This window comes from Crinia signifera, chromosome 4, assembly GCF_055691185.1.
Source record: "Crinia signifera chromosome 4, ASM5569118v1, whole genome shotgun sequence".
In the NCBI taxonomy this organism is placed as follows: domain Eukaryota; kingdom Metazoa; phylum Chordata; class Amphibia; order Anura; family Myobatrachidae; genus Crinia; species Crinia signifera.
In genome coordinates, this window is record NC_139220.1 from 136029064 (window position 1) to 136055847 (window position 26784).

A 26784-nucleotide genomic window follows, 5' to 3' on the forward strand; every position below is an offset into this window, starting at 1 on the left:
TTGAGGAGTGTACATGCTCTCTTCCCTCTTTTATTTGAGCTATTTTTTTTATTTATTTTAGGAGGAATATTAACATTGGACAAAGTATTTATTTGTATTCGTCTCTCCTCCCCGTTCTCTCATAGCTTGGGTAGACTTGAATCCAGGAAATTCAGCATGGCTTGGAATTCAGGTAATCCGAAATGGTTGACTCTAATTTTTATTAAAATTAAGCTTTTTCACAAGTGTCTTTTTTTACTTCTTATTTCTATTGTTGTTTACTTATTTTATTGTAAACTAAACAATTTTTGTTTATTTTTATATTTGTGGAATCTAAAATTGGAAGTCTATTTTCAGGTTTACAAGTTCAATGTGTACAAAGGAGTCAATAAGCTTTGACAGACAAGTTACTGGTTTGAAAAGTGGTACTGTAAGACTGCCATATATAAAGCCATGGTCAGGAGTATCAGAGATCAATGTATTTAAGAGAAGCCAGAGGTCAGCAACAGGAGAGTGGATATAAGAACAAAGGAATTGCAGTGATATATATATACTATATAGAGACTGCTCAATAGCTCTAGATGTGACCTGAATGACTCTTACATAGTACAACAATTATAGTGATCCAAGTTCAGGAGGAATAAAATTGGAGTACTGAAACAAATAATGAACATAAAGTTGATCTTTTGCTATAATGGACTCAGCACATGCTCAGAAACTTTAGCGAGAGATTGGAAGCTATATATTCTTCCTGCGGATTATATGAAGAATATTCACAGAAGACATTGTGATTATTAAAACATGTTAAATTGTAACTGTTTAACAATATATATATATATATATATATATATATATATATATATATATATATAATAAAGCATAAGAAAGGTGCCTCCTAGTGCATTACCGTTAGAGTAAGGTTTAAACCCGTCACCAACGCACTAGCACCTTAACAGGTGTAAGAGTACCGTGAAAGGTGGTTCTCTAACCACTCTTTATGCATTTATGGATCTGGCACAAGTTAATTGGAGATATCTCAGCATAAAATTTACACAGGGGGTATCCACACTGAGATCAGAACTTCTTCATAAAGGGTTCCATATATCATGTACGAAAGAAGAAGAGAACAACATAGCGCAATACTGTGCAAACAATTTATTATTACACAAAATGACACTAAGTGTTCCCGTACAGTGTTTAAAAGAATTTACAGCTTATCTGAATAATGCCTTACGTCCTGGCATTAAAATGATGTCCTCAACGTGTTTCGTCCTCTGCTGCCCTTCTGGACTTAGTCAGGAAGTAGAAATATAACCCTCCAGGGCCCGTATATATACCCATCTCTATTGTAACTGCCCCAATACAGCAGTGGTTCCCAAACTTTTTGGCATCACGGCACTCTAGAGTAACAGAAGTTTTTAATGGCATCATTAGGCTAAAGAAAATGTAGAAAACAAATTATAAAATTAAGTCAATTTTTATCTATATAGAACAAGATTGAAGCACTGCGCTAATTTATAAAACTCGTACCATAGACTGAAGAACATGCACCAATAATAATATAAAATATTTATTAAATGAACAATAAACAAATATAATAGTAAGAAAAAGTTGTAATGATCTGAGGTGGCCAACAACCAATTTATAGCAATAGCATTCTTTATACATCTATCGAATACATATGATACAATTCTTATATTATTTCAAATGAATAATTTAGAATAACATCAGCAACAATATATCTTAATATCTTTGTAGTGATGCTCTTATGATAATTGTTCTCAATTTTTAGTTTGTTAGATATGACCTGTGCAAATGCTGACAGTCCATAAAGTGCCTGATGATAATTAATAGTTTGAGGATTATTTGCCCTGTAAAGTGATATGTACTGTAGTATGTTGCTGGTGTCAGCTGTGGTGCTGGGCCTTGACACCCACAGCAGGGATCCAGGTGGTAGGAGCTGGATGATTGTATGATCGCAAGTGCACCATGGGCTGCAACAGCGTCTCTCACCCACCGTGTGATGAATGTTATGCCACCAAGGTGCAAGATGTGGCGTCTCATCCACCGTGTCAAAGCGTGCAGCCAATGAGCTTTGTGTTAGCAGGTCTTTTCTTTCAGGAATTAAATCAACTTGATCATTGTAGATGTGGAAGGACAAAATTTAGGCATGTTCATTATTGCAATGGGCTTTGAGATAGCACAATGCAAAGCATCCTTCCATTATTTTGAGATAACTGGAATACTGTAAGCATGGGCTTCTTTAGGAAAAATAACTATATGACCTTATGATACTGACAAACATAAATGACTATAAATGTATTACACAATAGGTAGCCTTAAAGCCATCTAACCGTGTAAAAAAAATTGTGCCTTTGATCACCTGTACCATAATCTTGTCACTTATTAAACAATTAGGTCTATGATGATGACACAGAGACAGAAAATCCTATATAGGAGTCAAGTATGTGTGACACTTTGCAGTTATGACGTATTACTTTCCAATGTCCCTTAGCAGCTGATGCTGCCCAGAACTATAATTTACAGAAGACCTTGGGACCATTAAGGAGGTGGGTGCATGTGAAGAAGGATGCAGAAGAGTTCAGAGGCCATCTTGTCAGAAAACTTTGCAGTTTGGTCTCCACCGGGGTCATTTGTAGGGTGTAATAATAGTGTCACTGGAGGCCTGCAAAGAAAGAAAAATAGAGAGAAGCATGTGGTAAGTAGAGCAGCAAATAGCAATGATATAGAAAACCTATGTGCCACAGAAACCCAACCACTGAGTAGAATTATAGTGATAAAAGAGAAGTCCAGCTGAGAAAGTCAAGATTTGTATGCAGTAGAGAAAATAGTAAAAATGAGAGGATAAAGTGCAGATTGGGGGTTGTGAAACTACAGTAAAAGTGTATGCTGTGGTGGCATTGGACACAAGTGTTCTTGGTTTCATTCTACGAGTGCGTTTGAGCATGCTTCCCGATGGTATAAAGATTCAGATTGAAATTGCATGCAGTTGGGGGTGGAGGACCCTATACAAATATGTTGCTTAGGCTCGGCTGAGATCTGAAATCTGGCTCGGCTGAGATCCCACACCGATGGAGATGTATTTGAACCAGCACATTTACATAGAACTCTGAATTAGGCCAGACAAACAAGCAGCACTAAAGAGATTGCTGAGACTCGTGGCAGCAAACAACACATAAGCATATCCTGTTCTTAATGTCTGGGATAGAAGCTGCATTCAGCAATTTGGAGATAACGAAGCTTCTGCTACAGGATGTATGATAGACATTGCTCCTAATACATATGACAGTGCTAAGGTAATTTGTGCACACCATCCATGTAAGAGACCCAATTTGTGCTTGCCATCCATGTAACATGCGCAGACGCACAACGTCGGTCCGGGTGATTTGAATCAACAAGAACATCCCCATATATATTTATTTATATATATAATATATACAGGGCCGGTGTTAGGCTCCTCAGTACCCTAGGCAAAACTTCAACCCACTGCCCCCCCCCCCCCCCTTGCTGCCACCAATAACCATTTTCCAAATGCTTAATACATACTTGCCTAACATTCTGGAATGGCAGGGATCCTCCCAAAATTGAGTGGTCCTCCCAGCCCCTTAGGTAGGTGGGAAAGACCCCTGCTTTCTCTGGAGGCCCCCAGCACCCTCCCCTTTGCCACCCACAACAGAGTACAGGAAGAGAAGGCAGCAAAATAGGGAAGTATGCCTCAATTGGAAGTATGGAGATGAGGTCGTAGAGGTTCTACAGCAACCACCTGCATTAATTACAACAAGGATCCTCACAGACATCCTTGATTTTTTGATAGGCAGACTTGGTGGCGCCCCCCTAGATCCCGGCGCTCTAGGCAGCTGCCTAAAGCTGCCTAGTGGTAGAGCCGGCCCTGAATATATATATATATATATATATACACACTGTATATATTGAAAGCATCCTAGGTAAACTATATTGAGGTAAAATGCCTAATAAAGAGCCAGTATTCATGAATCTGCTTTGTCTAATGAGGGACAGTATTAGAAAGATGCTCCCATAAGAATCCTATAAATTGCAATATTTAATGTGAAAGAGGAACCATAGAAAAGATGTATTTACATACTGGCATCTCTCACAGCGACTGGTCTTTTAGTATAAATAAACCTAAAGACAGCCAAGTCAATTAATTGTTTAAAACAAAGTTTGGTTAAATATTGCGCACCCAAAAAAAATAGTCGCAGTGGGCGACGCTGGCATTTTTGGCGGTTATTTTGAGGAACTCTTACAGCAATGTTGGCATTGAAAGGGATAAAGTACCATTTTGTTTTGAAGCATATGATTTTCCTTTATGACTCAGAGCTATAGTAGCTGGCACAACCGTAAGGAAACTTTTCTTTTTGGCATTGAATTCTCTTTTTTTATGGAGGTAGTTCACTATTGCTGCAATTCAAAACTCAGTAAGTAGCTAGTGCAAAGCTAAGTGTGAGCTAATCTTCTAATGGTATGTACACACGGTAAGATTTACCATTTAATTTTGAATATATTCAAAATCGAATCGGTATCGCATAGACATCGAATGGAGACCCTTTTAAGCTTTCGATTTCGATTCTGATTCGATGTGCGCTCCCATTCAGCTGAAATTGAATAGCCAAATAGACAGTGCAGCATTGACTATATAGTGCAGATTGCATGTAGATAGTATGATTTGTATGTAAACATAGCACATGAGTTAGCAAATCTAAAGGTGCCCATACACGTTACAATTATTGTATACAATATTGTATACAATATCGCATCTCATCCGATCTCGGTTTTGCGATGACATCAGATGAGATGAGATCTAGTACAAAAAGTATGTGCAGCACATACTTTTTGTACTAGATCTCATCTCATTTGATGTCATCGCAAAACCCAGATCGGATGAGATGCGATGTTGTATACAATATTGTATACAATAATTGTAACGTGTATGGGCACCTTTAGTCGAATAGCTAAGGAATCTCACCGTGTGTTCACACCATTAGTCTAATCCAGTGGTTCCCAACCTGGGGTACTAGTACCCCTGGGGGTACTCTGCATACCAGTTGGGGGTACTTGAAAATAATATTGGTAATGGCGGAAGATGAAAAAAAGTATTTCGATGGTAGAAGAAGACCCATTGCCATGGAGAAGAACCATGTTTTGTCACTTACAGTTCTGTCTTCAGCATCATCAGTGTCTCCTTGTGCTTTTGCCTGACTATCAATCTACAGGGAGCTTCCTATGCTGCCCTCAGACATCAGCAATCATCTTCCCTGTGCTGTCACAGGTGGAGAAAGCAGCGGCATTAATACTACAGGTGTTAATGGGAACCCTGGAGACGATACACAACCAGCGACCAGACATGGAAGGGCACAATTCCTATCCGTTACTCCTTAATATAAGAATATGCAGAAGGATAGGCATATCGCTCACTTCTTCTCCACTCGTAAGTACTGTCTATATTTCAAATTGAGAGGAGGGGGTACTCTTCAATGAAAAGCCTAATCAAGGGGTACGGGAGAGAAAAAAGGTTGTGAACCACTGGTCTAATCCACAAACATTAGAATTACAGTCGCAAATGATCAATTCTTAAACTGGTAGTTCTCTGATATTTATACAGATGTAGCGCTCCCCATCCAGCAGGGGTCTGGCAGTCGGATCGCCAACCGACATCCCCACCAGCCCCGGAAGGGAACGCGTGTGCACGAGACGTGCATGCGTCCCCTTACAACGTAGCTCCCCACCGGTCCCCGCCACTGAATCTCACCTCCCCGCTCCCCCCTAACTCTGCCTGTCTCCCTGAAGCGGAGACAGGCAGGGTTCGCATCCCCCGCTGCCCGGAAACTGGGACTTCCGTCCCAGTCAGATGGAGTGCCATCTCGCCAGCGGGGGCATTCTGGCGATCCCTAGCGCTGGCTGAGAGGCGCTCCATCCGTATGCCTTGATTTAATATGTTACACATAGAATGAAGCCACACTCTTTTACACAATGTATTTTGCCTTACAAATGCAATTGGACTTCTTACTTAAATACTTTAATGGTTAGAAGTAATTTTATGTATTAAGCCCAAAACAGGTGCTTATTGCAGGTTAATCAGTAAGGATTTCAAAAGCAAATTCTTTCTCTAATGGTCAAAACCATGTGCTCTGCACTGCGAGGATTTATTTTGTTTCTGTGCAGGATAAAATATGTAAATACTGGCTGCTTTATTTTTACACTACAATTTAGTTCTCAGTTTGAACACACCCCACTCAAATCTAAAGATGTGTGTGCACATGATGCCATATGGTCACTGAGCCATTTTGGTTAATTATTGCTTAGCGACCATATTGCACAGGGACCATATCAGTGTGACAGACAAAATCAGCAGTAGCCGGTAGCTGCATACAGCACCAATCATAAGGCTGGGTGGGCGGGCCATGGGAGGGAATAGAAAACGCAGATGTATTATAAATAGACTTAAAATAAAAAATAATTGACAGTAGGTTGGGGGTAAGTGGTACTGCATACCTAGCTGCAACATATTTCTTACAGGTACTCCGTACTTTGCCGTACCACCTTACTTGCAGCACTGCTGTACACACAAAGAACATGGGTCATATGGTCGCTCAGTGACCATTTAGCCAGCGATACTGGCTAAAATCGTCCTGTGTGTACAGGGCTTAACTCTCTCTACACATGGTACATTTGACCCACCTGCTGTGCATATGGCTTTTCCCATTTTGAGAACATTTTGTCCTGCAATTAGGTCTAAATTAGGCCCTATTTCTGTTGCTATTGACAACTAACACTATTGTAAAGTCCTGTAAACTCATCACAGTAATGTTATAGAATTTTTCGGCCTGTGGTTTTAAAGCTGCAGTCATGTTAAATGCTAAACCAGGTTGCGATTGTGTTGTTGGACCCACAAAAGAGCCTGGTTTTCTTTCAAGGAATGATAACTGATTTATATATAAGGGCACATGTACTAAGCCTTGAAGAGTGATAAAGTGTAGAGAGATAAATAACCAGTTAATCAGCTCCTAACTGCTAGGTTATAGGCTGTGTATGAAAAAGTACAGATAGGAGACATACCTCCCAACATAACCCATTGCAGGAGGGACAACATGCTCTGCTCTAGTACAACCTTGTCAGTGGCAATTACAGAGGTAGGACTGCACCAATGTCGCAAATTCAAATAGGGGAGCCACACCTGCCAGTGAGCCCCAGACTGTAGTATTTGGGGTGGCAGTTTGTTGGGCTCCCCTATCTGAATTTTAGACTGTGCTGCAGCCCTGCAACTCAGCAACTGCCACTGGTAGGGATGTCCAGAAACAGAGCATCTTGTCCCTCCTGGAATGGGTCATGTTGGGAGGTATGAGGAGATGATTGATTGCTACTTTATCTATATCCACTTCATCACTCTCCAGTGCTTGGTATAAAGCCTATAAGGCTTTATAAATATGGGCCAGATGTATCAAGCTTCAAAAAGTAATAAATGACAGGTAGGAGCTGATTGGCTGGCTGTTTATCACTCTCCATTTTATCACTTTTTGAAGCTTGATACATCTGGCCTATATGAGGTATTCGCAAAATGTCACAAAAACTGTGTAGAAGATATAAAATTAGCAACTCTTTCACTTCTTTGCCAAAATACCAGTAATGTGTTTATTCACAAAGAAACAAAATACAAATTAAAAGCCTACAGTATGTAACAGCCATTACATGGCAAATTCCCTCTATACTATAATACTTTAATACTTTAAAGTGCAATCAATGATTTTGATAGCAAAAGACACATGAGAATTCTTAGAGGTTGTAACTATATAAAGGCTTTGTAAAATAAATAATTATACAAGTAAGGCTTATTGCCATGACAACCATTCTCAGAGAGTATTTCTGACATAGGGCTAGATTCTCTAAGCTTCAAAAGTGATAAAATGGAGAGTGATAAACAGCCAGCCAATCAGCTTCTGTCTGACATTTTTCAAACACAGTCTGTGATATGGCAGGTAGGAGCTGATTGGCTGGCTGTTTATCACTCTCCATTTAACACTTTTGAAGCTTTAGTGAATCTGGCCCATAATACGGTGCGCAAAAAGAGGGTCTGCGGTACAAGTGGTATAAGATGTACATTTCATTTCTGGAAGATGAAGCAATTACACTGCAGCATAAAACTGGAATGGAATAAAGGTCATTGATCTGTAATCACCAACAACTGAATTGTACCACAGATTTTGTTTTTATGAATAGATGGCAAAATGATCTTTTCCTTAGTTTAACAATGATAACTTTATCCATATAGCCTATGTAAATACATAAAACTGCTACAGTATCTAGCTATTGGTTGATCTTGTAAAATGGAAAAATCCACCTCCACCCAGGTACATGATTTTGTAGTCAATTGTTTCAGTTTACTAAGGGAATTTTTTTGGTAGTACCTTTTCTAAGTAACTGCTTAATCACCGTTTTATATGCTTCATTTACAGTGGCGTAACTACAAACATAGCGCCCCCTCCCCCAAGAAAAGTTAACCCCCAGCCTTACCCCGTTGCCGATTGCTGCTGCCTCTGTAATTGGGACATGCAGATCTGCTTGCCTGCGGTCCCAGCGCACCTCCTGGCTCTGCTCCTGCTATTATGAAAAATCTCCCTCACAAAATGTCTGTCCCCTTTCAGCACACCATTTTTTGGGGGATGCTAGAGGAGGCCGCCACAGACCCCGGCACCCACACTTTACTCACCGTCTCCACACCGCTGTGGGGTCTGCGGGGCTATTGTTACGCCACTGTACAAAATAATGTGTTTCTGTATGAGAGTGCTAGAGCATATTAATGTGTACAGTGTACACTCCCCATTTTAACTCTGCACATGGTAGTAGTACAGGGAAAAGCAAAACTGACATTACCTATACATATATACACATACATTTGACCAAAGATATGAACCATCCCCCAGTGTTAAGGTCAACTAACAATCTGGTTCACGCCTTAGGTGCAGGGCAAACCCAAAATTTAATTTATGTGATGTCCCGGGGTGGTTTTGCTGTACTGGTTTGCCTGAATCCCAGAGTGTTAGGGTCCTGCTCATGGTGGGCAGGTTTATATCTTTGGCCCAATGTATGCTAACATCCTGACAATTATAAAAATGAATATATATGTTAGCACTGCACTAATGAATGCATAGTGCACCTGCAACCCTCCTTATTTTGCATGTAACTATAAATCTCAGCAATGTAGCACCTCTCCTTACAGGGTGTGCAGTCCAGGGCCAGGGCCACCGAGAGGCAGAGCCGAATTTCCCATTAGGCACGTGAGGCACGTGCCTCGGGGCGGCACATGTTTGGGGGCGGCACTCGAATGCTTGTGATAGTATGGTCAGCCTGAAATTTAGCAGTAACTGCAGATTATCCACTGTACTATTCCATATTCCATCTTAAATACTAGTTAAATACTACAGATACTGTCCCTGTATTCTGTCCTACTTAGTAAATATGCATACAGAATAACAAATAAAAAATGTCCCAGTAATACAATTAGGCGGCTGTAGGGGGCATCATTGTTGTGCCTAGGGGCGCCCTCACCCGTAAATCCACCCCTGCCAAGAGGGGGAGGGGAGTGGGGACTAATTACGTGGGCCCGGGCTTGTTGGAGGGGCCTGGCGGGAGCCATGGTCTGACCCCCCCTTCCCCTTCCTTCCCTCCCGGGCAGCAGGACACACCTACAGCATGTGCTATGCTCAGCAGGCTCTGCTGTAGGTGTGTGCTTCTGCCACTGCTGTCTGGGGTAGGGACGGTGGGGGGGGGGGGGGGGGGAACAATTACGCCCCCCATCTACTTTAGTGTTTTTTTACCCCTAAAATTTTTTGGGGCGTGGCCTAATTGTGTGAGCTGACCACGCCTCCTGCAATTCGGCCACACCTCCAAAATTTACTGGGGTCTGGCATACATCTCGGCTTCCCTGTCCAGGGCCCCCCTCTTCCTATAGAGTACTAATTATTGCAAAGTGCAAGTGCATCCAGCAAGGTAGCACCTTTCATTACAAATAGAGTTCTGTGGGCTCGAATTTCCCAGATCTGAGCCTGCACAAACATTGGGTATCTGAGCCCGGATCCGAGTGTCGGTCGGAGCTTCCCGCCTGACTCGGATCCGGACGCGCAGGCAAAACGTCATTGCCCGGCGTCGGATTCTCACGGAATCCCTTAAATTGCACCTCCCGTGCCGCCATCTTCACTCTAGGAGCAGGGTGGTAAAGGGTGTGCTGCTGCTGTGTACTGTCTCTCTGCTGGGGCCTCGTGTGCTGCTGTGTACTGTGTCTCCTCTCTGCTCATTGGGATCACCATTGCAAGGACAACTGTGTCCTTCTGCTATGTACTGTCTCTCCTCCTTTGCGATGCGTCCTGCCTCTGCTGTATAGTCCACTGGTGCTGCTAGTGCCTGAACTGCAAAGTGGCTGCCAGTACCTACCTACCTACTAAAGCATATAATTCCACACTGCTGGTGCCCAGCCAAACAGTACCTATTGCAGTATATATAATTCCAGTCTGCTGTTGCCACTGGCTACTAGTACCTACTGCAGTATATAATTCCAGTCTGCTGTTGCCACTGCTGTGGCTCCCAGTACCTATCGGAGTATATAATTCCAGTCTGCTGTTGCCACTGGCTACCAGTACCTATCGCAGTATATATTTCCAGTCTGCTGTTGGCACTGCCTACCAGTACCTATCACAGTATATAATTCCAGTCTGCTGTTGCCACTGGCTACCAGTACCTATCGCAGTATATAATTCCAGTCTGCTGTTGCCACTGGCTACCAGTACCTATCGCAGTATATAATTCCAGTCTGCTGTTGCCACTGGTTAGCAGTACCTATCGCAGTATATAATTCCTGTCTGCTGTTGCCACTGGCTACCAGTATCTATTGCAGTTTATATTTCTAGTCTGCTGTTGCCACTGCCTACCAGTACCTATCGCAGTATATCATTCCAGTCTGCTGTTGCCACTGCCTACCTACTGCTGTATATAATTCCTGTCTGCTGGGGCCTACCTACTGACATATATAATTGTACTCCAGTGATGCTGTCCTGTGGCATAACTCAACAAAAATAATGGAGATCCAAAATATGGAGGATAAAAAAATAGGGAAGGATTAAGAGCCGCTTCCTCGTAGTTCTGAAGCTGCTGCCACTTGTCATGATATAGATGATGAAATTCCATCAACGTTGTCTGCCAAGGCCGATGCCCAGTGTGAAAGTAGAGGGCATGTAAAATCGAAGCCAAAGTTCGGTAAATGGACTTTAAAAAATAAATGTAAATTATTGGATGACAAATGTAAACTTGCCAATATGCCATTTATGACATGGAGTGACAAGGAACGGCAAAGGCCATGGCCTACGTGCATGACTAGTGGTTCAGGTTCACACTCAATCAAAGTCCTCTTCCGCTCCCCCCGCCCTATAGTAAATTTAAGAGAGTTAAGTTGTCATTGACAAAAACACAGCAGACAACTCTGCCTTTTAAAGACATTTTATCCCAAATCTAAAAGGAGAGTCCAAGGGTGTCGGTGGTTGTGATGCTGGACCTTCCAATCACTGTACGGGAAGAGGTGGCTCCTTACACCATTTGCAGTACACCCTCTGCATATGCTGGAAGGATCACCCACAGTCTAGTTCCAGATTTTAATAATGAAGTGTCAATGTTGTACACTAAGAGGAGGATATTCGCAGGAAAACAAATGCAGTTTGGAAGCCCCTGTACAAACTGGCTCTATTTTACCTGAGTTGTCCCCCCTCCACTGTGCACTCCGAAAGAGTTTTTAGTGCAGCAGGGAACCTGGTCAGTGAGCGGTGAAGGAGGTTGCTTCCACAAAAAGTGGAGAAGATGATGTTAATAAAAAAGAATTATCAATTATTCAATGAATACCAGGAATTTCCTCCAGACATTATAGAGGGACCTGTGATTGCGGAGTCCAGTGGGGATGAATTGTACACACTGAAGGGGGCGAGTAATCAGAGGAGGAGGAGGATGATGACATCTTGTCTCTGTAGAGCCAGTTTATACAGGGAGAGATGAATTGCTTTTTTTGTGTGGGGGCCCAAACAATCCAATTATTTCAGCCACAGTTTTGTAGGCCCTGTCGCTGAAATGTTTGGTTTGTTAAAGTGTGCATGTCCTATTTCCGCAACATAAGGGTGGGTGGGAGGGCCCAAGGACAATTCAATCTTGCATCACCATTCATTAATTCCACTGTAGAGAGTCATTGATATGTAAGATAAGTGGACTCGTCTTTAATCGTATACAGTACAACTGTTTGTGCTCCACTTCTTGCTTCGGCAATGTATTACGAGACAAGTGGTAATAATCACAGAGCTGAGCAATCCCACTGCTGAGAGTCATTGATATGTAAGCTGCATGAATTGCCCACTGCTCCTCGGCTGATGGTAAACACGAGCAAGCCAGATAGGGGTCTTATTGGGTATTAAACTGACAAAAACATACACACTCGCAGAACAACACAGTGCTGCACAAATCACCCACTGTTCCTTGGCTGGTCGTCGCCTGGTTATGTCTAGTCAGTAGGTTCCGTTCCTTTGCAGCTCCGCAGTGCAGCTATTGCATTGCTGCACGAATCACCCACTGATCCTCAGCTGGTGGTAAACATGATCAAGCCAGATAGGGGTCTTATTGGATATTAAACTGACAAAAACAGATACACTCTTGCAGAACAACTCAGTGCTGCACAAATTGCCCACTGCTCCTCGGCTGGTCGTTGCCTGGTAATGTCTGGTCAGTAGGTTCTGTTCCTTTGCAGGTCCGCAGTGCAGCTATAGCATTGCTGCACGAAATGCCCACTGCTTCTCGGCTGCACATTGTAAACACGATCAAGCCAGATAGGGGGCTTATTAGGTGTTAAACTGATGCTTTTGGGGCCTAGTTTTTCAAACTGCCATCCTGTTAGCCATTGCAGTGCCACTCCTAGATGAGCCACGTGTTTGTGCTGCACATTTGTGTGGCTTAGCATAGTTATCCAGCTACCTCGGTGAAACCTTTTGGCCTAAAAACTATATAGTGAGGTGTTCAGAATAGACAAAATGAATGTTATTGAGGTTAAAAATAGCGTAGGAGCAAAAAATAAATAAATCTGTGATTGTAGCAGTTTTAATGCTTAAAAAAATCAGAACCCAAAACTTTGAGGGGATGTTTTGGCAAAACCCATTAGAACCCAAAACCTGAAGGTAATCAGAACCCAAAACCCAAAACACGAAAAGTAGCCGGTGCACATCCCTAATTACAAGCAGGTAGTGTGTGCAATCTAGAGCCCCTCTTATAGTAGGGGAATATGTATGCTTACAACACAATAATTGGGGTAGATGCAACTCTGTATGAGGCCTTATATATTCATGTCATGCTATTCAAGTTAAATAGATTGACAGATACCAAATGGGAGAGGATGTAGTACATAAAACATTGAAGTGGGTTCTATATAGATTGTAAGCTCTCTGGGGCAGGGACTGATTTATTCAAATATTCTCTGTACAGAGTTGTGACTATGTGTGCGCTATATAAATAACTGTTAATAGTACAATGTGTTTGTAGTGATTGCCAGACATCCTGGCATAAATATAAGTAAAAAAAAAAAAAAACACGTTGGTCACATGGCAGTGGTCCTGTGATCAGAAACTGACTGGCCATAAAAGAGGCTATCATAACCTACATACAACATTCACGCTAAAAATATTCGGTGAAATTTAATAGGATAAGAGATTCAGAAAGTGAAGATTGCTGGACCTGGGAAATTGAAAAAGGCCCTTTCACATTGCACAAAGACCTGGTTCCACCCGGCAACTACACAGGCTATTTTTAAAAGGGGCATGAAAGAGCTATGTTTAATTTAATGGCAGTGGTTGCTGTATTTTTTACCCACTTGTCTATGGTGGTTGCATCAGATAGAATCAGGTTGGAATTTCCCTAGCATGGTCACATCTGAAGTTACAGAGCAGTGATAGGTGGTCTGATACACTTCATTCGTCACTTAGAACATCTTTGTAATATTTAAAAGGACCAACATCACCCATTATCTCCATAACACAGTATGATAAAATGACATTTAGCCAAAGAGAGAGAGATCATTTTGTGTAATCTGTGAAACCATAGCAGGCATTTTAAACAACTATTACAAGCTATATCAAACAAGCCTGAGAATAAAACAGGGAGAATATTAAGACTTAATGCTCAGAGGGCTACAAGCAAACTAGCAGATCATCTGTTGCCATCAACAACTTGATGGCACCTAAATCATATACGTTAGCAAAACTAGTTTTATCTTAATTATGATATCATGTGCCACTAATTGTACAAATCAATGGTTACAGGGCTGCACTCTACCTACTTGGAATTGGTGATATACCATGTTAGTAAAATAGCTTTTCTTATATGGTATTGAGTAATACAGGGTGAGTATCCCTTATCCAAATATCCATCATCCAAATTATTCCGAAAACCATACCCTTCAAAATGTACTTTTTATTTTTTGCTAAAAACCTACTGGGGACATCTGTAACTGGCACTACTGGGGAAATAACATGTAACTGGCACTAAATATGTGCAAGGACATGATTGCTTGCCATTCAAATTCAGTACCTGACATTGTACACAGACTTTCATGTTTTAAAAATTTGTTTCATACACAAATAAAATATATTTGTGTGTGTTTTTATGTGTTTTATGTGCTTATACAACATAAATGGATGATAACTAAATATACTTCTTTCAAATATATATATATTCCAAAATACGGAAAAATCTGGTCCAGAGCATTTTGGATAAGGGATACTCAACCTGTACTCAATTTATATGTGTATGCCTGAGCAATAAATACAAATATTTTGTATCTTTAAGACTTTTACTGTATTTGTAATGTATACATGCACTAATATAAGCAAATAAAAGAACATAAATGAACAAATGATGTGTACACTGGGAATCTTCCTCCAGTGCAGGAATTTGTGTTGGAAAAAATCATTTAAGGTGAAAATTGCTTCTCATCAATGGCAAGACAAGTAGAGACTGAAATATGAGTTAATAATAAACAAAAACAAAGCAAGAAATGCAGAAAAATAATATGATAGAACGCTGATGGGTCTACTGTGTGTTAATGACTAGAAGAAGATTCTTCAGCTGCATATAATTTTAGATGTACTCAGTAAGAGAATGGAAGTGACCAACTAGAAGCACACTAGTCAAGTACCTCTATTTCTAACATAAAGCAATATATAATTATACATATGAATGAATTTAACTGTGCTCCATCTGCAGATTTCAGTGCCAACTTACTATTAATCATTAAAGTTTTTTGCATCATCAACATTAAATGACAGTTAAACACCTGAGTAATAAAAAATGTAATTGCATTTGTAATACCAACACACATACAAACTTACCCTACTGTACAATCCTATAGCTGCTTACAAAGGCAGCAAATGCCATTTTCCATTCTCACTTCTTTATTTACAGACAGGAACTAGGTATAAAAAAAAATGGAGTCCACTTATTTCAAATAAAATGCAGTGGTTCCACTCAACCCCATTTTGTCTCACCCAGCAATACCCCAAAGTTGTGATCATTAGAGGTACTGACAGCTGTTGTGGTTGCTGTTGGATTTTTACTGTGCTCATGGCAGTATAATGGGGGTTATTCTAATTTGGTCAGTCCCCCGTGCGTTTGCATGGGGATTTCACCAAAATGGGTGACTGCAGCCATGGGGAAGAGTGTTCACCGGGTGCATGCCCCCAAGATTGTGGGCGTGGGGTGACAGTTAAGTCCTTATTATATAGAGCTGGGATATCTGGTGGAAGATGTAGCAAACTGTCTAAAGAGGATAAGTGGAGAGGTTTCTCTTCTCAACAAATAATTATCTATCATATATTCACATGATTGTGTGCAAGGACGTTAACCTAAACAATGACCCTTATTGTGGTTCACTTGCAAAGGCAAATTCCTTCTCAAATGGACAAAACCATGTGCACTGCAGGTGGGGCAGATGTAACATGTGCAGAGAGAATTAGATTTGGGTGGAGTTTTACTTCAAAGTGAGATCTATATTGCAGTGTAAAAATAAAGCAGCCAGTAATTCCTTGCATAGAAACAAAATAACCCATTCTAATCTAATTCTCTCTGCACAAATTACAACTACCCCACCTGCAGTGTAAGTGGTTTTGTCCATTTGATAAGGAATTTGCCTTTGCAAGTGAACCAGAATAACGGCCAATTACTCCAAACCATAGTAGGTGTTAATAAAGCTAACAGGATACAGGGGATAGAAGATAAAACAGCAGTCACTATGATTAGATAGCAAGCTCTCCTGGGCTAAGTACAGTACAGACATACATCACCATGACACTTCCATAGGCATGGGCAAATTCAGTCGCTTTTATAGATCAAAGTAAACAACATGTATCTGCAGTCTAATCAGCCTGACTTTAACATGTGATTTTTATTGTGGCTGATGAATCATGCACTAAATTAAAGGCCCCCATACACTAGGGCGACTTGTCCTAAGGACAAGTCAGCCCCGATTTCCCCTGAGCTTCCCCGGCAGCTCCCCGGGGGAGCTTGATAAGATGTCGCACTTGATGTGCCATTTTTACATGTGATAAATCAGATGCGATTTATCACATGTAAAAATTCGGGGAGCTGCTGGGGAGCTAGCGGTCCGTGGGAGCGGGGACCGGTCTGAGTGGGGGCTGGAGCGGCAGGAGCAGGCTAGGAGTGGGGAGCATCAGGAGCAGGCTGGGAGTGGGGAGCATCAGGAGCCGGCTGGCAGTGGGGACCTGTCCGGGGAGCGGCAGGAGCAGGGAGTGGTCCGGGGAGCAGCAGGAGATGTACCTGCAGGCAGGGAGCGGGGACCGCAGCACAGTGCAGACTCAGAGCAGAGAGACCGGGGGCGCGGCGGGAGAATAGAAAGAAATCCTATTCAAAAGACTGGCGATCGCTGATTGGCTGGGAACTCAGCCTATCAGCGGCCGCCCAGTCTTTTGAATAGGATGGTTTCTATTCTCCCGCTGCTCTGCGGTCCCCACGGAATCCATTATTCCCACCTTTCTTCCAATTTATTTATAACATGGTTCTTCTCACTAGGTAGCACCAATCCTGACACAATCCTATATTTTCTACATGAGGATTTACCAATGCACTACAAACAGCCCATACAGTATATGGTTTGCCGCGGGTTTTTAAATTTTCAGCATGACCTATTCACATTTCCAATAAATTGCCATAAAATATTTGATGCTTTAGGGCAGGGGTTGGGAACCTTTTTGTGCCGAGGGCAATTTGTATGGGGAAAAAATCCATGTGTAAAAATTTCTCTTACAAATTGTCCTGCTGCAGCTGTCACACGCTCCGGCGGCTGCCGCTGAATAGGACTGATAGTCTCCTACTGCTGTTAATCAAGAGGAATCTCGCAAAAACTACCGACCTCTTGTGAGAATTCCCCTGTATTTGACTCTCGGCAAAACCGCCGGACGGGTGGGCGGGCCACTCAGACCGGCTACAGGGGCCGTAAGCGGCCCCCAGGCCTGAGGTTCCCCACCCCTGCTTTAGGGCAACAGTCAAGTAAGATTAAGTATCATGCCACTGTGGTGCACTATGCTGCAATGTGCACATTATTAAATAATGAGTTCGGAGTTAAAGTGAGCTACAGTAAGTCCATTTTTGCACCGCTCTGTACTCACCATGCCAAGATACTGTATAGTTAAATGTCATATTTTATAAAATAGTAACCTTGGTACTATGTTGTTAAATCAATAAAAAACTATTAAAAGTTAATAGTTAATTAGAGTAAAAATATTCAAAACAGTTCTTCCTTTGAGATCCATTTTTTTTAAATTGATCAACAACATGTGTTGAAACTGAAATCTAAATTGCAGCGTAAAAATATAGTAGCCAGTATTTACCCTGCATACAAAAAAAAATAACTCACCCAAATTTAAATCTCTCTGCACATGTTATTTTTGCCCCATCTGCAGTGCACATGTTTTGCCCATTAGAGAACGATTTTGCTTTTGCGATCCATGCTGAATCAGAGGCTTGTTCCCAGCAAACAATAGTGCATGGCTGAAGGGAATACTATATAATGCATTATAAACAAAATAATTTCCTTAGTCTGCACACATATTGACAATTTTCAAACATGCTCAGATAGGAACGACCCTGTTTCTAAGGTTGTTATTTACAGAAGGAACTCTCCAAATTAATCATATACAGTAGAAATGTTGTAGAGGTCAAAATAGCGTAGAAATCAATTTCTTTCTTCCTTATGTCTTGTAGGTCTTGCATACATAAGCTCTGAAAAGGAAACCTTGAAAAAATATAGAGATTTTTTTTACGATTGTAACTGAGACGTCTAAATAGTAAGTTTAGAAAGTGCTGCAAAATCTTTAAGTTATACAGGTTGAGTTTGCCTTATCTAGATATCTGTTATACAAATTATTCCGAAAACCATAGTTTCTGGTATGCGCTTCTTTTTTCTTTTCTTTTTTGTTGTTGCTAAAAGCACTACTGGGGTCATGATCTGTAACTAGCACTACTGGGGTCATGATCTGTAACTAGCACTACTGGGACAAATGCAAATGGCACTACTGGGGACAGGATATGCAATGGCTTAGCATTCAAATCCAGTATCTGAGATAGTACACAAACTTTTTTTCATGCTTTGAACCTCATTCAGATTGGCTTGGTAAGCTGCAAACATCACAGCTTAACAAGCGCTGAGATGCCGCCCAGCCAAATACCTGCCCCTCCCCCAGCCGCCAAATACCCTTGGTACCATGCAAGAGGATGTGTAATAGAACACATCCCCTCACATGTCTCCACTAGCATGAGAAATCATTCGATGGTCCTGCCTTCGCAAATAAAAATCAGTCTAGACTGACTTTTATTTACAAGCACTTGGACGAAGACTGGTTGGGTGGCCCCCGGCAGGCATCGGCCAGCCCGCAATGAAAGGCCCGGCGAGTGTGTAAAACACCAAAGCTATTTGTCTCCGGGATATGTATATGTGCAAATACAGACTTGCACATGCGCAGACCTGAAGACATCACTACAGAATTAGACCACTTGCTTCACGTACAAATAAAATATATTTGTGTATATTTCATGTGTTTGGTGTGTTTATACAACATAATTGCATTTTGTGTTCACACATGGGTTCCGTACTCAAGATACCTCATTGAAATATACAAATATTTCAAAATACGGTATAATCCGTTACACAAAATGCTTCTGGTCCCAAGCATTTTGGAGAAGGGATACTGAACCTGTACCTCGATATCCTATCGGAATGATGCACCCGTTACAATGAAAGGGATTTCTTATATTATAATAAAGCAAAGGAGGGTGGAGGTTTCATACTGGCCAGAAAGGTTTCAAACATTCAAAGTATCCAAGGCATTATATTAATGCAAAAATATGATTTGTTTTAACAATTGTATTCTTTTTATTCTGTAATTTGTTTACTTTATTTTTTTCTGCTAAATGAAGTGTAAAACTGGTATCATATGGAGAATTACAACTAAGATAAATTGTAAGAATTCAAAAGATATGTTACAAATTACAATATCTAGTTGAAAATCTTATGTTTTATCCTTTATTCTATATCTAGCAGGATAGCCCTAAGTATCCAATTTTCTGTTTGAATTTATGACTGTTGTTAAAGGCTTTATGAATCTGACATGGACATCGCCTGTAAACATGCATACTTTGAATTCTGTATCTCCTAATTTACTATAAACAATTTTAGGATTATCTCTAATGTGGGCTGTCAGGAATTCTATACAGCGCATAAAAAGAATATTAAAGCAGATAAGGGGAATCTGTACTGTTTTGTAAGCGATTTGAGAATGCAGCAAGTATAGTTTAACATAATGAACATAATGAATTTCCTGAATTCTCCAGTGGCACCCTTGCTAAGTGGCTAAATTGCATCACCATATTTTAGAATGATGAGTAGGACTCATGAAACAATGTAAAGGTCTCCAGTGTGTTCAGATTCACCATCTTCGGATGGTGTAATCTGAACTTTAGCCTGAAAACAGCAGGGAAGCTTAATGCTTCCTTGCTCTCTGTCCAACACTTGGCACTTGCTCTGCCCCCTTGCTATGACAGCAGCCCTTGTAACCTTCTGGGGCCTTAAGGGTCCCATACACTACAGCGATATGCCTGATCTTGAAGTCTGATGTAATTTCCCTTGAACTCCCCCTAGACCTTCCCCGGAGGGATTCCATCTGATTTTGTACTTTGGTGTCATTTTTGCATAAGTTATATCTCATGCGATTGATCAAGCCAAGATAAATTGCATAATGGTATGGTATGGTACAATTGTACCATAACATATTTCTGATGGGCTACAGCAAGGTTTTTCAACCACTGTGCCATGGCACACTAGTGTGCCTTGATCTGTTCTCAAGTGTGCCCCCAGATAGAGATTCCCAAATCAGTTTACAGCCACCACCAGTTTAACTGTTATTTATTGGTCTCTTTTTTTTCATGGAAAGGACCAATGTATTTTATTTTTGTTACCTGTGTGATTGTTTTTTATATGGGGCCAACAGGTTTGTTTTTTTCCTGTGGGCACCAATGTGTTTTGCCCTGTGGGGATCTCATGGTGTGCCTTGGCAGTTTTAAAATCTTATTTAGTGTGCCGCAAGGTAAAAAGCTTGAAAATCACTGGGCTGGAGGGACTGGAAATTCCAGTCAAACTTCCTGCGATATATCGCATGAACAAAAACTCCTTTTACCATCCAATTCTATGCGATTCTGATAAACCATTGGGGCAGAACGAGTGATCTAGGGACTCCTATCTGACACTCATGGGACCGCACATCAGATCAGATAGGATGGAAAACACATAAGATATGCCACTTTACAAACAATATACCAGCCCAAGGTCGTAATCTAAAGAAAACACGCAAAATTGTTGTAGTTTATAGTAGTCTTTAGCAGCCAGCGTATGTGCAGAGTGGGACCTGTTTGTCGACTTCACACTTTGCAAAGAACTGTAGATCAAGACTATATTGCTTGAGCCCTGGAAAGCACTGAAAGACTGCATTGCATTAGTGGAAAGCACATAAAAGTACATGAACCGCTACTTATCAAAGCTACAGTATATATTGTTTCGAACTGACGCAAAATTCTGCATAGTGAAAATTAACAATTTTGGTTTTCATTTTCTTTATGTATAGATCCCATAGTGTCAAACACATAAAAGGCCATAACAGACAGACAAATGTGGGGAAATTTAATAGAATGAGAGAATCAGAAAGTGAGAGATTTGGTAAGAAATCTCGGGTGACATGTAATAGGGTGAGAGAATCAGAAAGTGAGAGATTTGGTAAGAAATGTCAAGGTTTTTTTAAAGCGGCAATCATTTACACTGCAAAAACCAGTTTGATTTTGCAGTATAAATGAGTGCCGCTTTAAAAACACTGGGAATTTCTTACCAAATCTCTCACTTTCTGAATCTCTTATCCGATTACATTTCACCCATGATGTCTGCAGTCGTGATCTAAACTATTCAACTTACCATAAATTTCATGTGCTTAAGTCAATGGGAGAGATTTCTCACATCAATTTTTCAGTTCTGAGCACATGCTTTAGTAAAACCAGAGAGCTGTTTCAGGTGGCACTGCTTAGCAATGTGTACAAAATTACCGTACAAAAACATTATTTTTCCAATTGAAAAGGTATAGCCATTTAAAACAGAATGACCACACAGGTCTTCCTCGTAGCACTTGAGGACAATGGGCCAGATGAACTAAGCTTGAAAAATGATAAAAGGGAGAGTGAAAAACCACCAGCCAATCAGCTCCTAACCACCTTGCCATATGCTGTGTTTGAAATATAACAGGTAGGATCCTATTGGTTGGATGTTTATCACTCTTCATTTTATCACTTTTCCAAGCTTAGTACATCTTGCCTAATACCTGGTAAAAAAAAAAAACATTTAGATCAGTTCAAGCTGGGCTCATGTACCACAACAGCAAATATTTGTTTACATCTAAACAAAATAAGCAATTTAAGTGATCTTTAAGCTTTCTATAAATTTAAAAACAGTACATACAAAAATCACTTTGAATGCATTTTCCTGGAAAACATTTAACATACAGATCTAAAGCACAAAGGGAATATGCTTGCGCTATATAAGAGAATGTTCATAAAATAAACATTAGGGCAAATTTACTAAGATGGGAATTCTTTTTCACATGGGATGTTGCTTTGAACAACTAATCAGAATCTACTTTTTATTTATTGAGCACTTTCTAGAAGATAATAGATAGTATCTGATTGGTTGCCCACAGCAACATCCCATCTGAAATAGAACTCCCATCTTTGTACTGTAAATTTCCCCCACATAGCATTGGGCTGCTGAGAATGGGATGGAACCATAATTTCTTTACTAGGTAAAAAGCAGTGTTTGACATTATACAGTAGTATATTTAGCAGGGTATATATAAAAAGCATGTTGAAAGCATCTTAAAGACATCTGCATGGGTAAACAGGTGGTACTTAAAAAGTACTGGAAGATTTTTAAGCACTTTATAAATATGTCAACAACTGAATAGTGAAACATCTGGAAATATTTTAGTTTCAGTCAAGAACACGGAAACGGCACCTTAGCACATTATGTTGTAAACAAATAGAACAGAGCATGTGCGCCTCTATAGCTCAGACATATGTTTAGGACATATAGATCAGCACAGGTCAATTAGGTCTGTGTGTCAGGGATGCTGGCCTTCCATGGCTTAACATTGAGATCCATGTTGAATGACAGTTGAGCTACATGAGGTCCGTCCCTTTGCGATAGTCATGACTGTAAGTGTTGCTCTAGCGCAAGTTTAAAGTGACATATCCTCTCCTCCCAGAACACTTTCAGATTGCCCACCTATAACAGTTTTTAGCATAAACCCTAGTAGGAACAGTGGGGCAGATGTATTAAGCCGGGCGAAGAGATAAACTGGAGATAAAGTGGAAGGAGATAACGCACCAGCCAATCAGCTGTGTTTGAAATATGACAGTTGGGAGTTGATTGGCTGGTGCGTTAACTCCTTCCACTTTATCTCCAGTTTATCTCTTCGCACGGCTTAATACATCTGCCCCAATGCTTTTTCACCCATCACATTATTGCTGAGATGTAAGGATTACTCAGTGGGGCAGATGTATTAAGCCGTGCGAAGAGATAAACTGGAGATAAAGTGGAAGGAGTTAACGCACCAGCCAATCAACTCCCAACTGTCATATTTCAAACACAGCTGATTGGCTGGTGCGTTATCTCCTTCCACTTTATCTCCAGTTTATCTCTTCGCCTGGCTAAATACATCTGCCCCATTGTTTTTTAATAGGATGCCTCTCAATTAAAAAAAGGGGGATGATTACACAATTTCTGAAGGATCAGTTACATAGAAACACAGAATTTGACGGCAGATAAGAACCATTTGGCCCATCTAGTCTGCCCCTTTTTTATCCTTCACGTAATCTCAAGCCTTTGTAATCCTTATCTCTTTGTAAATATATTCATATGCCTATCCCAAGCATGTTTAAATTGTTCTACTGTCTTAGCCTCTACCACCTCTGATGGGAGGCTATTCCACTTATCCACTACCCTTTCTGTGAAGTAATTTTTTTCTAACATTTCCCCTGAACCTACCTCCCTCCAGGTTCAGTGCATGTCCTCATGTTCTGTTACTTCTTTTCCTTTAAATAAAATTTCCCTCCTGTACTATGTTAAAACCCTTGATATATTTGAAGATTTCTATCATGTCCCCCCTTTCCCTTTTCTGCCCAAAATTATACATGTTAATATCTTTTAGTCTTTCCAGGTAAGTTTTGTGATGTAGGCCATGCACCATTTTAGTTGCCCTTCTTTGTACACTCTCTAATGTATTTATATCCTTCTGAAGATATGGTCTATAGAACTGGACACAGTATTCCAGATGAGGCCGTACCAATGACCTATAAAATGGCATTATTACTTATTTTTTTCTGCTACTGATTCCTCTCCCTATGCAACCAAGCATCTGACTAGCCTTCCACATTGCTTTGCTACATTGCTTTCCTGCCTTTAATTCACTTGAAATAGTGACTACTAGATCCCTTTCCTCCTCAGCAGTTTCCATTATAGTACCCTTGATACTATATTGAGCTTTTGGGTTTTTGAGTCCCAAGTGCATAATTTTGCATTTTTTAGCATTAAACTGTAGTTGCCATGCTCTTGAACAATTCTCAAGTTTACCTAGATCATCAGTCATTTGATTTACCCCTCCTGGTGTGTCTACTCAGTTGCATATCTTTGTTGCTTACTTTCATAAAAGTGCATACATATAGTAGTCTTTCAAAGCTGATATTGAAGAATGTCAGTTCTAGTTCCATGTACATTTTCCTCATATAACTGGCTTAAAAGTGCTTAAAAATAAGTTAAGTTTTAGAAAATGTGGGGATGAACCTGGGATCTGGAAGCAAGATATAACAAATGAAGACTGGCGTAGCGAAATCAGGATAGAAATACTTGTCTATAACAGTAGGCACTGGCACTCTAACACAACTAAAAAGACTGAGGACTAAGGGACTCACTACAGTCCATGTAACCCAATGTATTTCCCTGTCACACTCTGCCTGCCCCGGCCTCTTACTGTCCCCCTATGCCTCTCCCTGTCACCCACTGCCGTGTTGCATATTGTAAACTTGGGTTGGGGTTGAGGAGGGGGGCCCAAATTATATTTTTTGCACCTGGACCGACCCTCACAAGTTCCGCCACTGTTATTATGCATTTGCCTATCCAAATTTCTGTGCCCAAATTGTAACTACTTTACATTAAATACAATCAATCTGCTATGACTACTCATACTGTATCTAACCTTAGAGCAAGATTTTCAAATTACTTTTCATTGTATTTGTACACTTTAATTTATTCTCTGTTACAGATGTTATGTACTGTAGGTTCAATATTCTCCTTCAAAATTGTACTTTTTATTTTATCTCTTCACCAAAATATCAAGTGGAACTACACTTCAGACCATAAATGAATCACTCTGTGCTTTTGTGTGCACTTCAAATGTGCAAAGCTTGTCCCTCACACTTTTCATTTTTCTCTGAAGCATGTACATCAATGAATCTACTGATTCTTACCAACTGGCCTTATTCCAGCACAGCTACAATGTATATATGTACTAGGATTCTGACAGCCTGTATTTCGTTCTACCCCACAAGATGGTGCTAGAGGTAATTTTTTTTATAAACAATGCACATTATTAGAATGAAAACATACATTTTTTTTTTTTTTACTACAAAACAAGCTTTATTAAGAACAGGAAAGAAGTTTCCAAAAAAAATATATATATATCTTCAAATCAGCAAAAACAACAGCGGACTCTTACACATTTGTATACTGTGCAGAATTTTAAACATACTATTTACTGTATCATTATGTCTTGTACAGTAAATTACAACAATTGCAGTTTAATATTTAGCTTATAAACTAAACAAATATAAACTTTAGTGGCCCCAGTGGTGAAAACATTTTGTTTCACTGTAGACTGAATTATTCTTTTTACAGGAAAGAACAAAAATTAATGACCCTTTGTTTCTCAAGGTCCTGAATAAATTGCATGGTATTGATCTTTATACAAATGATCTGCTTCCTTAATTACAAGGTATATCGGAAACAGGCACTATATAGAAACATTTTACTATTAGTTATTATCATAGAGGATGCATAAAATGTTTCAGTGCACACGAGTAAAACAAATAAAGACCTCACATACCTTAAAGGTATTTCCAGAAATAAATATTGTAGTTCCTCTTAGTAAGTGCATAATTCCCTGTGAAATTTATTAGCATTTATTGACTGCTGAAGCACATAGGGATTAATGGTTAAGAGAAGATATATTGGGAGAACAAGACTTTCTGGCCTATTTGGTAATTACAGATGTAGTGCCTGTCAGCCTTGCTCGGCACCCGCCAGAACCTTCCCCTCTGGCGAGCCCCAGCGGACAGGCGCTACATTGAACACGTACATCCCAATCCTTCGGCGGCGGGGCAGCGGCATCCTGCCCGTCTCCTCTTCAGGGAGACAGGCAGGGTTACGGGGGAGGGGGGGTGGCGAGGGGGACCAGCGTCAGCAGCGGGGGAGGCGGCGGGGACCCGGTGGGAACTCTGTTGCCACGGGCACGCAAGCATCTCGTGCGCATTCGCCCCCTGGCAGGAGTTGGCGGCTGGCGGGGGCTGGTGATAGGGGCTGGGGCTCCATAAGTACTGTGAAAAAAAGACACCATAACATATATATAACGCTGCACCGACCACTCACCCTATTCTATGTTCCGGGTGAATTTTTGCTGTCAGATTGCGAGGATTCCCCCAAACTCAAGGCTAATGCAGGGAGCCTGCTGCATTTAGCCGTGAGTCTCGCTGTTTTAGCGGCCGTACAAGCCGTTTCTGAGTCGCTGTAAAAACCTAGTGACATGGAAACTCTTGTGCATGGGGTCAGCACTGTTCGCTGTCACAGCTCACAAAAAAACATTGAATATACCCCTATGTGTAATAAATATCACAATTTTCCTGGCAATTCACTGTGTTGCACATTATAAGTGTTGAACTTGTACTGTTTATTTTTGGATGGGTTTTTTCTTTTGTGAATTTTGTGTTTTATATCTCTGTTTAAAGTAAAGCAGATCCAGTATTGGAATTCTATTTAATATACTATGCTGGCATACAACTAGATAGATTTACAGATACAGCCCATCTCTTCAGGGTAAACAG

General features: G+C 40.6%; 1 long non-coding RNA gene across 1 annotated transcript in view; it reads right to left on the reverse strand.

The window, feature by feature from the left end:
• Positions 1-443: 443 nt before the first annotated feature.
• The window catches only part of LOC146074468 (uncharacterized), a 32214-nt gene continuing 5873 nt past the window's right edge, over positions 444-26784 (reverse strand). The window contains exon 2 of the long non-coding RNA XR_014473427.1: positions 444-2665. This is a non-coding gene — a long non-coding RNA (uncharacterized LOC146074468). The remainder of the gene's footprint in view (positions 2666-26784) is intronic.